The sequence below is a fragment of the Hyla sarda genome, chromosome 2, assembly GCF_029499605.1.
Source record: "Hyla sarda isolate aHylSar1 chromosome 2, aHylSar1.hap1, whole genome shotgun sequence".
In the NCBI taxonomy this organism is placed as follows: Eukaryota; Metazoa; Chordata; class Amphibia; order Anura; family Hylidae; genus Hyla; species Hyla sarda.
The window spans coordinates 168,872,373-168,885,955 of record NC_079190.1 but is presented as its reverse complement, the minus strand read 5'-3'; positions in this window follow the sequence as shown (position 1 = coordinate 168,885,955).

Genomic DNA, 13,583 nt, shown 5'->3' with positions numbered 1-13,583 from the left:
CTACAAGCCCCAGCATGCCTGGACAGTCAAAGGCTGTCTAGGCATGCTGGGAGTTGTAGTTTTGCAACATCTGGAGGCAACCTGGCTGTGAAACACTGGCCTAAAACAGTGTTTCCCAACCAGGGTGCCTCCAGATGCTGCAAAACTACAAGCCCCAGCATGCCTGGACAGTCAAAGGCTGTCTATGCATGCTGGGAGTTGTAGTTTTGCAACATCTGGAGGCAACCTGGCTGGGAAACACTGGCCTAAAACAGTGTTTCCCAACCAGGGTGCCTCCAGATGTTGCAAAACTACAAGCCCCAGCATGCCTGGACAGTCAAAGGCTGTCCAGGCATGCTGGGAGTTGTAGTCTTGCAACATCTGGAGGCACCCTGGTTGGGAAACACTGTTTTAGGCCAGTGTTTCCCAACCAGGGTGCCTCCAGCTGTTGCTAAACTACAACTCCCAGCATGCCCGGACAGCCAAAGGCTGTCCAGGCATGCTGGGAGTTGTAGTCTTGCAACAACTGGAGGCACCCTGGTCGGGAAGCCTGCGCAACTTACCGGCTTCCGTAGGATCCAGCGCTGCACGACACTGCCGCGCGACACTGCCGCGCGACGATCTCCGACAGCGATCGTCGCTGGAGCCTCGGAAGGGTAAGTGAACTTCTTCGCCGGTCCCCTTCAGCTGTTTAGTTTTGCAACAGCTGGAGGACTACAGTTTACAGACCACAAACCAGTGGTCTGCAAACTGTGGCCCTCCAGCTGTTGCAAAACTACAACTCCCAGCATGCCTGGACAGCCAATGGCTGTCCAGGCATGCTGGGAGCTGTAGTCTTGCAACATCTGGAGGCACCCTGGTTGGGAAACACTGTTTTAGGCCAGTGTTTCCCAACAAGGGTGCCTCCAGCTGTTGCAAAACTACAACTCCCAGCATGCCCGGACAGCCAAAGGGTGTCCAGGCATGCTGGGAGTTGTAGTCTTGCAACATTTGGAGGCACCCTGGTTGGGAAGCTTGCGCAACTTACCGGCTTCCGTAGGATCCAGCGCTGCACGACACTGCCGCGCGACACTGCTGCGCAACAGTGCCGCGCGACGATCTCCGTCAGCGATCGTCGCTGGAGCCTCGGAAGGGTAAGTGAACTTCTTCGCCGGTCCCCTTCAGCTGTTTAGTTTTGCAACAGCTGGAGGACTACAAATTACAGACCACACACCAGTGGTCTGCAAACTGTGGCCCTCCAGCTGTTGCAAAACTACAACACCCAGCATGCCCTGACAGCCAAAGCCTATGGCTCTCAGGGCAGGAGCCCGGGCTGACATTACAGTGCAGCCGCCCGGGCTCCTCATACGGTCTCCCCGCTACCCCCCTTGTCTCCCGCCCGGGCTCCTCATACGGCCTCCCCGCTACCCCCCCCTCCTTGTCTCCCGCCTGTGCCGCTCAGCTCCCGCTGCTACAAGACTACAACTCCCAGCGTGTCCTCACTGTAAGGCCATGCTGGGACTTGTAGTCTTGCAACAGCAGACAGATGGGAGTTGTGTGGCGCTGGCAGGTGAGAGGGGGGGGGGGGGATGTAAATCACTGTTGTGTCCCGGTAGCGCAGTGAGGGTAGCGGGGAGAAAGTATGTCGGAGCCCGGGCGGCAGGAGCTTTTCCTGCTCCATGTTGGAGCTGGAGTAAATTTAGTCAATTTTTATGGCCGTTGCGACAGTTTATTGCGCAACTGCGACTGTCTCAGTTAATAAATTCCTGACCACTGCAAGTCAAAACTGAAAACTTGCGTAAATTAAGCGGGAATTTTTTTTTTGACTTTCTAGCTCTTGCTAGGGAAAGTCGCACAATTTATAGGGTAGGCGCAATTGCGACAATTTTGCGCCAAAAATAGTCAGAAAAAAATGACTAAACCCCTTAGTAAATGCCCCCCTTAGTTTTTAGTAACCAGCATTTATTGTTCTGTGTTATCTGGATATTGATCTTGACTCAGCTTTTGACTCCACTTTTGTTCTCCGTTATTGTACCTTGTTACCTCCTGGCTTTGACTCAGCTTGTTTTGACTCTGACTTGACTGTGTGTTTGTCTAGTTTTATTTCTGTTAGTTTTGTGTGCCTCCAGCTGTTTCCCAACACCTACCGTATTGTATTTTATTGTTTTGACTTTTACTGTCCCTGTACTTATTGTAATATGACTCCACTGAGATTTTTGCCCTGCAATTTTTGTGGCATAAAAATGCCAGAAAAAACGGCAGAAAAACTGCCACAGTTTCCCCCTGCGTTTTGGCGTTTTTTCTGGTGTTTTTACCTTTGTGTGGAATTTGCCTTTTTTGGCCACTTTTGTGTTTTTTTTATTACAAAATAGTTGGGTACCAAAAAAAAAAAAAAAAAGGATGCTGTTGGGATGTAAAAATGTATTTCGCTAAATGTAAATTTTTCATAACAAAATTTTAATAATTTTTTTGTAAAGTGTGTGTTTAACAACTTTTTTTTCTCTTTTTCCCCCCACATTTTTTATGTAGTACTGCTACTCCCATCATGGAACACACTGTTCCATGCTGGGAGTAGTAGTACCTGTACTATAGACATATCGCTCCGGGTGTCAGTCTGACACCCGATGCAATCGTCCATTATATAGCAGAGAAGCGGATCGGCTCTATACAGTGCTCGCACCTCTGCTCTGTACTCTGAGTGATGTTCTGTTCACATCACTCATTCATATAGTGCAGAGCAGGGAGGCGAGCAATGTATACAGCCGCTCTGCATCTCTGCTATAGACAGGACGATCACAGCGGGTGTCAGTAGTGATACCCGCTGTGATCTGTCACTTACTGCAGGTACTCCTACTCCCAACATGGAGCACACTCTGCTCCATGCTGGGAGCTGTAGTACCTGCATTAATAGACAGATCGCAGCGAGTGTAACTTCTGACACCTGCTGCGATCTGTCTATTAATGCAGGTACTACAGCTCCCAGCATGGAGCAGAGTGTGCTCCATTATGGGAGTAGTAGTACTTGTAGTTAAGGAAAGATCACTGCGGGTATCACTCCTGACACCCGCTGTGATCCTCCGGTATAATGTATAGATGCAGCGGCCGGCGCTCTCCTATGGTCCCCTGCACGCAGAATATATACACATTCCGATTTCTCACAGAGAGCTGTGATTGGCTGGAACCATTTGGCCAATCACAGCTCTCTGCAGGAAATATGAATGTGTGTGTGTATATACGGCAGTGCAGGGGACCATAGAAGAGTGGCCGCCGCATCTATACATTATACAAGAGGATAGCAATGGGCGATCTGTCAATTAGTACAGGTACTACTACTCCCATCATGGAACAGTGTGTTCCATGCTGGGGGTAGTAGAACTACCTAAAAAATGTAAAAAAAAAGTGAAAAACACACACATACTACATTTTTATTATTGTCGGCTTCATTTTTAGTGCTTTACCCGCTCACAATTGATCCCAATTGATCTCTGTTTAAAAATGAATAAACATTTCATAATAAAAAAAGATACATTTCGTTAGATACTATTTTTTTCCATCACTACTGTATCTTTTTTATTAATTTTTTTATGGTACCCTACGAAATTTTAATAAAAAAGGTATCTCCATAATTTTTTGGGATCGCTAAAGTCCAAAAAAATAATAAAAACCGCCTGCAGAAACGCAAAATTTTAAACCAACATGGCGTTTTTCTTGGCCTTTTTGCTCTCCCATAGACTTCTATGGGAGGAAAACGCCACGATTTCAGGGCAAAAAACACCAAACTAGGTTTTGTCGGGCGATTTGAAAATCCAACCTCTGAGCCCGAAATTGCTGAAAAACGCCAAAAGGATTGAAAAACCGCCAAACTGAAAAACGCCAAGTGAATCTGGCATTTTGCAGTTTACTATTGACTTGCAGCTAACATCTGGCCGCGGGGTTTTTTCACTGAAAAAACGCTGTGCGGGAAAATTGGCGTTTTTAACGGCGTTTGTGCAAAAACTAACCTCAGTGGAGTTCCAGCTTTATAGGAAGGGACCGTCTTTGTGGTTGTGGACCCATTATTTAGGATGGATACGCAAGTAGGCAGGGACAGAGGATGTGGGCAAGTATAGGGCTGCACTTTGTCCTTGCCCAACATGACAGTTGCTGTAGGAGGTGCATGCAGTTAATGGTAAAACCTAAGGGGTTCTTCCACTGACACAAATGTAAGTTATCTCTGCAAAATGTATTTTTATTTCATACATTTTGCAGCATATATTGCAAAAGTACTCATTTTTATATATTATGTCCAGGTAGTAATAATATGTTTTGTTGGATAATCCCTTTAATAAGAAATGTTTCATAAGGGAAGAACAATAAATGCTCATCAGATTTGCGCACATATTGCTGGAATAGGATGGAAAATAAAACTGACAAGTAATATAACATAATTATGAGAATATTGTGTGAAGCCGGCCAGACAGGAGCTAATAGCCAAAATATCCATCATGGTCATTTACTACCAGATTATGAAGACTATATTTGTCCAGGGAGAACAGAAAGTGGAGCTCACTGATAACATCCATCATCTTATTTCAGGTTATTGGTTGAGCCAGCGAGCAGAATAAACATATACCGGTATACTGCTTATACTGTACCTATTTAGCTTGGCCCTTGGAAAACCCCTTAAATCTGAATTTACAACCATAGGTAAATTAAACGGAATCAAAAACTTCCCCAAAACAGCATGTGTGACAGTGCCTAACAAGCTTCAAAAATTATTATACCCTACGCAATGTTTACATAATAGTTAGTAATATAAGATTTAACCTATTAAGGATGAAGGGCGTACAGGTACATCCTTGCATCCTGGCTGTTAAGTACCAAGGGCGTACCTTTACACCCTGAGTCCTTAAGTGACTTTGAAGTGAGTGCAGAAGCTGCGATCACTTCAGAACAGGGAGTGTCGGCTACTATCAGCAGCCAGATACTCACTGTTAAAGGGGTACTCCAGCCCTAAGACATCTTATCCCCTATCCAAAGGAGAGGAGATAAGATGTCTGATAGCGGGGTCCCGCCTCTGGGGTCCCCGCTATCTCTCATGCAGCACCCACCTCTGGGAGCTGCATGCAGCGCTGCAGCCTCGGAGTCTGCCGGGTCATGACTACAGGGAGTATTGTGATGTCATGATTCCGCCCCCGTGTGATGTCACGCCTCACCCCTACAATGCAAGTATATGACGGCCCAACCCCTAAAAACCCAATCACTAAAAGTTGCAAAATTACAGTTTTCTTATAAATATCCACCCACAAATATACATTTTTTGTGTTTCATGGTACATCTTATGGTAAAATGAAAGAGATCATTACAAAGTACAATTGGTCTAGAAAAAAAACAAGCCCTCATATGGGTCTGTAGGTGAAAAAATAAGAGTTATGGATTTTAAAAGGAGAGGAGAGAAAAGCAAAAATGCAAAAATGAAAATTGGCCAAAATGGGCTTTGTCCTTGAGGGGTTATGCCACTGGTCAGCGTTCGGAACCTTTAGTTCCAAATTCTGTGTGTACACTGTGGGGGTCAGCCACACCACACCCCCTCAATGCAAGTCTGTAATGAGGGGGCGTGGCCTGATGTCACAAGGGGAAATGGCCAACCCCTACAGCGAGCACACAGCATTCGGAACTAAATGTTCCGAACGCTGGCCAGTGGAGTACCCTTTTAAGAGGTTAAAGAAGACCTATGACCAATCCCACCACATTAAGATTATACTGCCATTAAATAGCTCAAGTTTCTTGACCAAACATCTTTTTATAGTTTCTTCCATCACTGAGATATGAGGGTTTTTCATTTGTCTGACAGTTCAGGCAATCAGTAGAAGGATGTAAACTTAGTTTTAATAATATGAGTGACTATTAGAAGATGGGTGGGATTTTACGTTCAGGGGGTGTGAGTGTTGTACCTAACTATAGGGGGTGCAGAGGAAGCAGTTGCAAAGGAACCCTGTGCCTGAAAGGGCCCCAAGGCATCTTTGCCCCAGAAGAAGACACTAGTAGTATACTGTAAATGACACATGGTAGACATGGGGCCCTATTACAGATTTTTCATTGGGGCCAAAAGTTACAAATTATGCCTCTGTGTTGTACATAAAGGGGCGTGCATGCTAAAAAATAATAAAATAAAGCTAAAAAAAAAAAATAGATATATAATTTTGCAAATTCCCCCATTGTGTGTGTCTTCATTTCTAACTTCTGTTTTTGCTTATGTCAAGTTTTTGTCCTGTATTTATTATTAAGTTGGGTTCTATCGGGATGATGTCACTATAGGTTTTGTTGTCATTCAAATGCTATGTTTCATTATGATTATGTCACAATAGCCTTGAAACTATATTTACACACAATATTACAAACTAATGCTATGTACAGTAATTCCACCTAGGACCTTGCAATATATTGAAGCTGATCATGAATGGGCATTGCTAACATAAAAGTTCATACATTCCTATTTGTTTACTTGGATTCCATTCTTATAAAAGTACAGTAATGCTCCAAATACATAGTAATGTGCTAAATACCCACCAATAGGGAACATGTAGTAAAGACAGAATACTTTTTCACATCACTACATAATGAACACACATCAAGCTATAGATTTGTACAAGATGAGGCTGTTTGGGCAGCCAGCAGCCTTTATGGCATTCTAATTTATTGTAGGTTGTAATGACCTTGTTATCTTTTGTAGGGCCTGTGATTAACATCTGTCATAAATACCTCGTTCCTACTCATGATTTTTACTTTGTAAAATGAGCCTGTAGAAAGCTGCCAACTGCATATGTAGGGACAGCGGGGTGCCTAGTGTTAATGCTTGTTACACACATAACATAAGTCTTCTGAAGTGCCACTGGTGGTCTATCTGTCCATAAATGAAAAATGAGAGACAAACGTGATGACATTGGGAATTGAAGATATCCTGTTTGTCTGTTGTAAAGGACAGAGGATAGTAGCTGAGGGATCTGACTTGACTATCCTCTTTCCTCTGCTGCCAGGTGTTGTATGCCTTTCATTGCATAGTTAGCTTTGTTCTTGCTATGGATTTTGTTACTGTGACTTTGCCACAATGACAGACATATTTATCATGTAAGACAAATTACAGCTCAAAATGTGTTACTTTTATGTGCATTTTGCTGTTTTCTACCATATGTTCTAAAACAACTGGATATCATGTATAAAATTACAGTATAATAATGTTAGTAGGTAGTAAGGCTTGTGCTAGTTGGACATACAGTTTTTATTTTATGTAATGCATCTAGAGTCTGTAGTGTGGCCTAACAGGTAGCCCGGACAACAACATCATTTCTCCCTAGTGAATTGCTAGGTTAAGAGTATAATGATTTTTGAGTGTTTTTAATAACAATATCAAGAACAAAATAAAATGTAATATTTTGTAAACTCTGACTTGATTTGTGCCTTGATAGCAATATATTTACATTATTATTCCCTTTAGAACCTTCTTTAAAAACAACAGATTCTCCAAATCACTTCTCACTACAGTGGATTTGATTGACAGATGACCAAGAATTGTGTTGACTCGGGGGAGTCCCTCTATCTCTTATCTCTGGTTCACCATTCTCTGCGGTATTAGAATGCACAGGGGAACACATGGATACACTTAATGCTTGCATTTTTTTGCAGGAATCATCAGGGAAGCTTCATCAAAGGAGTTGTTCTAGAAATACTCTTATGGGTGTATTAGAAAACTATATTCTGGTATTGTATATAATAAATGTTTTTTTTTAATGGGACTGCAGTTTTTAATGGGACAATGAAAAAGTCCTTGAAACCAAGGAGTATAAATAGGATATTGTAAAACCACTTACTTACTATACAAACACAAGTGTACTTCAGGAATTGGTCACAGCAGGAACAGTTGAGAGCTTCAAAACAGGGTTAGATACATTCATAGAACTATATAATGTTAAATGCTTATGCAGAAATATAGAATTACTCCCCTTCCCCTTTATCCAACCATATCCCTTCCCTTTAACTCCTTGGTTGAACTTGATTCACCTATAGATCACCTTAGTGATCCAACAAAACCCTTTTTCCCATATACCATTAAAAAGTGTTTTATTGTCAATGGCACATCAATTGTGAATTAAAATAATAATGCACATCAACCCCCAGTCTATCAGAGGTATTCAGCGTGCCTTACTGGCCACACAATATTTGAGCCTCATGCCTTCAATAGCCACATAGCAGCTGCAGTGCATGAGGCTCAAATATTGTGTGGCCAGTAAGGCACGCTGAATACCTCTGATAGACTGGGGGTTGATGTGCACTATTATTTTAATTCACAATTGATGTGCCATTGACAAGAAAGCACTTTTTAATGGTATATGGGAAAAAGGGTTTTGTTGGATCACTAAGGTGATCTATAGATGAATTAACTAAGTTACCCACCATATACTGGTCTATGTGGGAAAACAAAATTGGTTGAACTTGATGGACATATGTCTTTTTTCAACCGGACTATGGGAGAGATTTATCAAAACCTAACCAGAGGAAAAGTTGCTGAGTTGCCCATAGCAACCAATCAGAACGCTTCTTTCATTTTTGAAAAGGCTTCTGTAAAATGAAAGAAGCGATCTGATTGGTTGCTATGGGCAACTCAGCAACTTTTCCTCTGGACAGGTTTTGATAAATCTCCCCCTATGTGTCTATGTAACTATATGTGTATGAGCCAACACACTGCTAATGCCTTTTATCCAGTATATGCTATAAACTTTTTTTCTAATGAGTGATCAGTAAATGAGAGTTACATTTAAGCAATACATTTCATTTTGGCATGGACTTCATAGTAAGGTCCATACATCACCATGCTCTAGCTGGTATGTGCCAGAAGAAAAAAAAATTGCAAAGCCCTACATGCACAGCATATTAGGCCATAACTGGGTCAAGCAATCAAAAATTGCCATGTCATTTTTTGAATCCGAATGAGTACTCTTTAAATCCTTGGGGAGTCTATGGGGAGCATGTCTGGTGCCTACAGCTGTTGTAATTAAAAAGCTCGTAGTTGGATCTTGGGATCGAGGTGATATCTGCCATGAGCTGCCACCTGCCCCGGCTCCTGCCTCTCAGCACCTCCCTGCTTATAAGCTATTGACTGAGTGTCCCAGGGGCCCAAGGCATTTACTTAAAAAAAAAAAATAATAATAATAATGAATGTTTAAAGCTGGACTGTTGCCTGAATACTTCAGCAAGGAATATTGGAATAGGAATCTGGTTTGATTCTGTTTTTTTTTCGCAACTATGATTAACCCCTTAAGGACTGAGCCCTTTTTTGCAATTCTGACCACTGTCACTTTATGCATTAATAACTCTGCTTTTACCGATTATTCTGATTCCGAGATTGTTTTTTCGTGATACATTCTATATTAACATAGTGGTAATTTTTGTCATTACTTGCATCCTTTCTTGGTGAAAAATCCCCAAATTTCATAAATTTTTTTTAAAATATTGCATTTTTCTAAATTTGAAACTCTCTGTTTGTAAGGAAAATGGATATTTCAAATAAATTTTATATTGATTCACAAATACAATATGTCTACTTTATCTTGGCATCAGAAAGTTGACATGTTTTTACTTTTTGAAGACCTTAGAGGGCTTCAAAGTATAGCAGCAATTTTCCAATTTTCACAAAAATTTCAAAATCGGAATTTTTCAGGGACCAGTTAAGCAGCAAAGTGGAGAAGAAAAATCAAAATTTGCATTTTTTACACTAACATGTTCTTGTAGCCCCATTTTTTTTTTCATTTTTAAAAGTGGTATTAGGTGAAAAAGCCCCCCAAAATTTGTAGCCCAATTTCTCCCGAGTATGGAAATACCTAATTTGTTGACATAAAGTTGCTCAAGAGGGAAAGAGTAACTGTGGGATTTTTGAAAATTAATTTTGTCGTCATGGTTTTTGGGGAACATGTTGTATTTATTAAGCCCCCCTGGTGCCAGAACAGCAAAATAACCCCCACATGGCATACTCTTTTGGAAAGTACACCCCTCAAGGAATGTAACAAGGGGTATAGTGAGCCTTAACACCTCACAGGTGTTTGATGACTTTGCATTGAAGTTGGATGTAAAAATGGAAAATTGGATTTTTAACACTAAAATGATGGTGTTACTCCACATTTTTCTTTTTCACAGGGGATAATAGGTGAAAATGGAGGAAAATGCCCCATATGTGGATGTTAAGTGCTCTACTGGTGCACTACAGATTTCAGAACAGAAGGAGCACCATTGTTCTTTTGGAGAGAGAATTTTGCTGAAATTGAAGTCAGGGGCCATGTGCATTTTCAAACCTCCCATGATGCCAGAACAGCAGAAATCCCCCACATGTGACACCATTTTAGAAACTAGACCCCTCCAGGAACATAATAAGGCTGGAACTCCACTGAGGTTTTTTTTGCAAGAACGCCGCCAAAAATGCCAATTTTCCCGCACAGCGTTTTTTCAGATGTTAGCCTTAAGTCAATGGTAAACTGCTAAATGCCAGATTCACTTGGCGTTTTTCAGTTTGGCGTTTTTTTTATACTTTTGGCATTTTTCAGCAATTTCTGGCTCAGAGGCTGCAAAAATGTAGTTTGGCGTTTTTTGCCCTGAAATCATGGCATTTTCCTCCCATAGAAGTCTATGGGAGAGCAAAAACGCCAAGAAAAACGCCATGTTGGTTTAAAATTTTGCGTTTTTGCAGCCGTTTTTTATTCTTTTTTGGACTTTAGCAATCGGAAAAAATTATGGAGATACCTTTTTTGTAAAAATTTCGTAGGGTACCATAAAAAATTTTTATAAAAAAGATACAGTAGTGATGGAAAAAAATTGTACCTAACAAAATGTATCTTTTTTATTACGAAATGTTTATTCATTTTTAAGCAGGGATCAATTTATGTGAGCGGGTAAAGCGCTAAAAATATAGCCGACAATAATAAAAATGTAGTGTGTGCGTGTTTTTCACTTTTTTTTTTTTTTTTTTAGGTAGTACTACTACTCCCAACATGGAACACACTGTTCCATGATGGGAGTAGTAGTACCTGTACTAATTGACAGAACGCCTGTATAATGTATAGATGTGGCAGCCGCTCTTCTCTGGTCCCCTGCACTGACGTATATATACACATATTCATATTTCCCACAGAGAAGCTGTGATTGGTCAGATGGTTCCAGCCAATCACAGCTCTCTGTGAGAAATCAGAATGTGTATATATACGGCGTGCAGGGGACCATAGGAGAGCGGCCACCGCATCCATACATTATACAGGAGCATCACAGCGGGTGTCAGGAGTGATATCTGCAGTGATCTTTCCTTAAGTTCAAGTACTACTACTCCCAACATGGAGTACACTCTGCTCCATGCTGGGAACTGTAGTACCTGCATTAATAGACAGATCGCAGCGGGTGTCAGAAGTTACACTCGCTGCGATCTGTCTATTAATGCAGGTACTACAGCTCCCAGCATGGAGCAGAGTGTACTCCATGATGGGAGTAGTAGTGCCTGCTAAAGGACACATCACAGCGGGTGTTACTACACCCGCTGTGATCGTCCTGTCTATAGCAGAGATGCAGTGCGGCTATATACATTGCTCGCATCCCTTCTCTGCACTGTACTCCGGGCTGGCCGCTCATTCATTCATCTTTTTCTCAGAGCTGTGATTGGCTGAAACCATCCAGCCAATCACAGCTCTGGGTGGGAAATATGAATGGCCAGTGATGTGAATAGAGCAGAAATGTGAGCAATGTATACAGCCACATCACTGCTATATAATGGACGATCGCATCGGGTGTCAGACTGACATCCGGGGCGATATGTCTATAGTATAGGTACTACTACTCCCATCATGGAACAGTCTTGTTCCATGCTGGGAGTAGTAGTACTACATAAAAAATGTGGAAAAAAAGAGAAAAAAAGTTTTACACACACACACTTTATAAAAAAATGTATTAAAATTTTGTTATAAAAAATAAACATTTAGTTAAATACATTTTTACATCCCTACTGCATCCTTTTTTTTTTTTTTTTTTTGGTACCCAACTATTTTGTAAAAAAAAAGCAAAAGGGGCCAAAAACTGCAAATTCCACACAAAGGTAAAAATGCCAGAAAAAAACGCCAGAAAAAATGCCAAAACGCAGGGAAAAACTGTGGCAGTTTTTCTAAGGGTTACAGTGAGTACTTACACCTCACAGGTTTTTTGAACAGTGGGTCGTAAAAGTGAAAAATTAGATTTTTAACACTAAAATGATGGTGTTACTCCAAAGTTTTCATTTTCACATGGTGTAATAGGAGAAAATGGACCCCAAAATGTGAAGCCCAATTTCTCCTGATTAAGAAAATGCCCCATATGTGGATGTTAAGTGCTCTGCTGGCGCAGTACAGGTCTCAGAATAGAAGGAGCACCATTGCTGCGCATTTTGGGCAACTGCAAGCCCCCAGATGCTGTTGACTCTGTGTCCCATTTATTTTTTTATTTTTTTTTTGGGGGGGGGGAAATATATCAGGGTTATTGAGAGAGTTTTTTTTTAATTATTATAATTTTTTTTTGGGGGGGGGGGTGTTTTGAATTTAAAATGCACTCAGGACTGGTATTTTGGAGTTGAATTCTGGGGAATTAAAATTAGGGAGAAGAATACAAAATGAATGCTCCATGGAAATGTGATACTCCCTGAAGCAGTTTTTAATGCAGAGGCCCGGATGATCGGGGCAAGTGTCACACTGAGTGGTGGTGTCCTTCCGAATCCCCCTCCTGTGATACACTCTGCATTTTTTCTGGGATCGTCCCTTTTTTCCAGTGTGGGGGACCTCCCCTGGAAAATGTTGACTGGGGACGATCCGGGGGCGCACAGTTCCAGAGGTGCTCTTACCCTCTCCTTGGCAACCACCAAAGATGAGGGCCTTTAGAACTACCTCTAGAAACTGCAGGAATGTCCATGTGTTGCCAGCATGCTGGAACAGTATAAAAGAGTTATACATGGCAACTTGTACCATGTAGACTGCAACTTTTTTGTACCATGTCCGTGTTTTGCGCATGGCATCATATGGCTTGAGGACTTGATCAGAAAGATGAACTGCCCCCCAGTCCAGAATACAAACAGGCTTGAGGACCGGTCCCACGGTACCTGGCACAGGGACAGAGATGCTGCCGTTCCCATGAATTGTGGTGAGCATAAGGACATCCCTCTTGTCCTTATACCTGACCAGCAACAGGTTTTCATGGGAAAAGGCAGGATGGCCTCTTTGATTCTTCCGGACTGTCCCACAAGCGACCGTGGATCTGGCGGCGAGGGATCCTAGTATAAAAGTTATCCACTTAATGGTGGTAACCTTTATCTAGCAATGGGTGCAAAAGGCCCCAAACGATTTTTACGCTAACACCCAGAGGACATTCAGGGCATTCAATACAGGAATCGCATCCCTCAGACACCATAAACTTGCAAGTGTACCCTGAGGTACTCTCGCAAAGTTTATACATCTCCATGCCATACTGCGCTCACTTGGTTGGACGTATTGCCGGAAGCTGAGTCTATTCTTAAAGCTGATGAGAAACTCATCAATAGCGACCTCCCACCCAGGGACATAGGCCTCCCAAAATTTGGCCCCAAAGTGATTGAT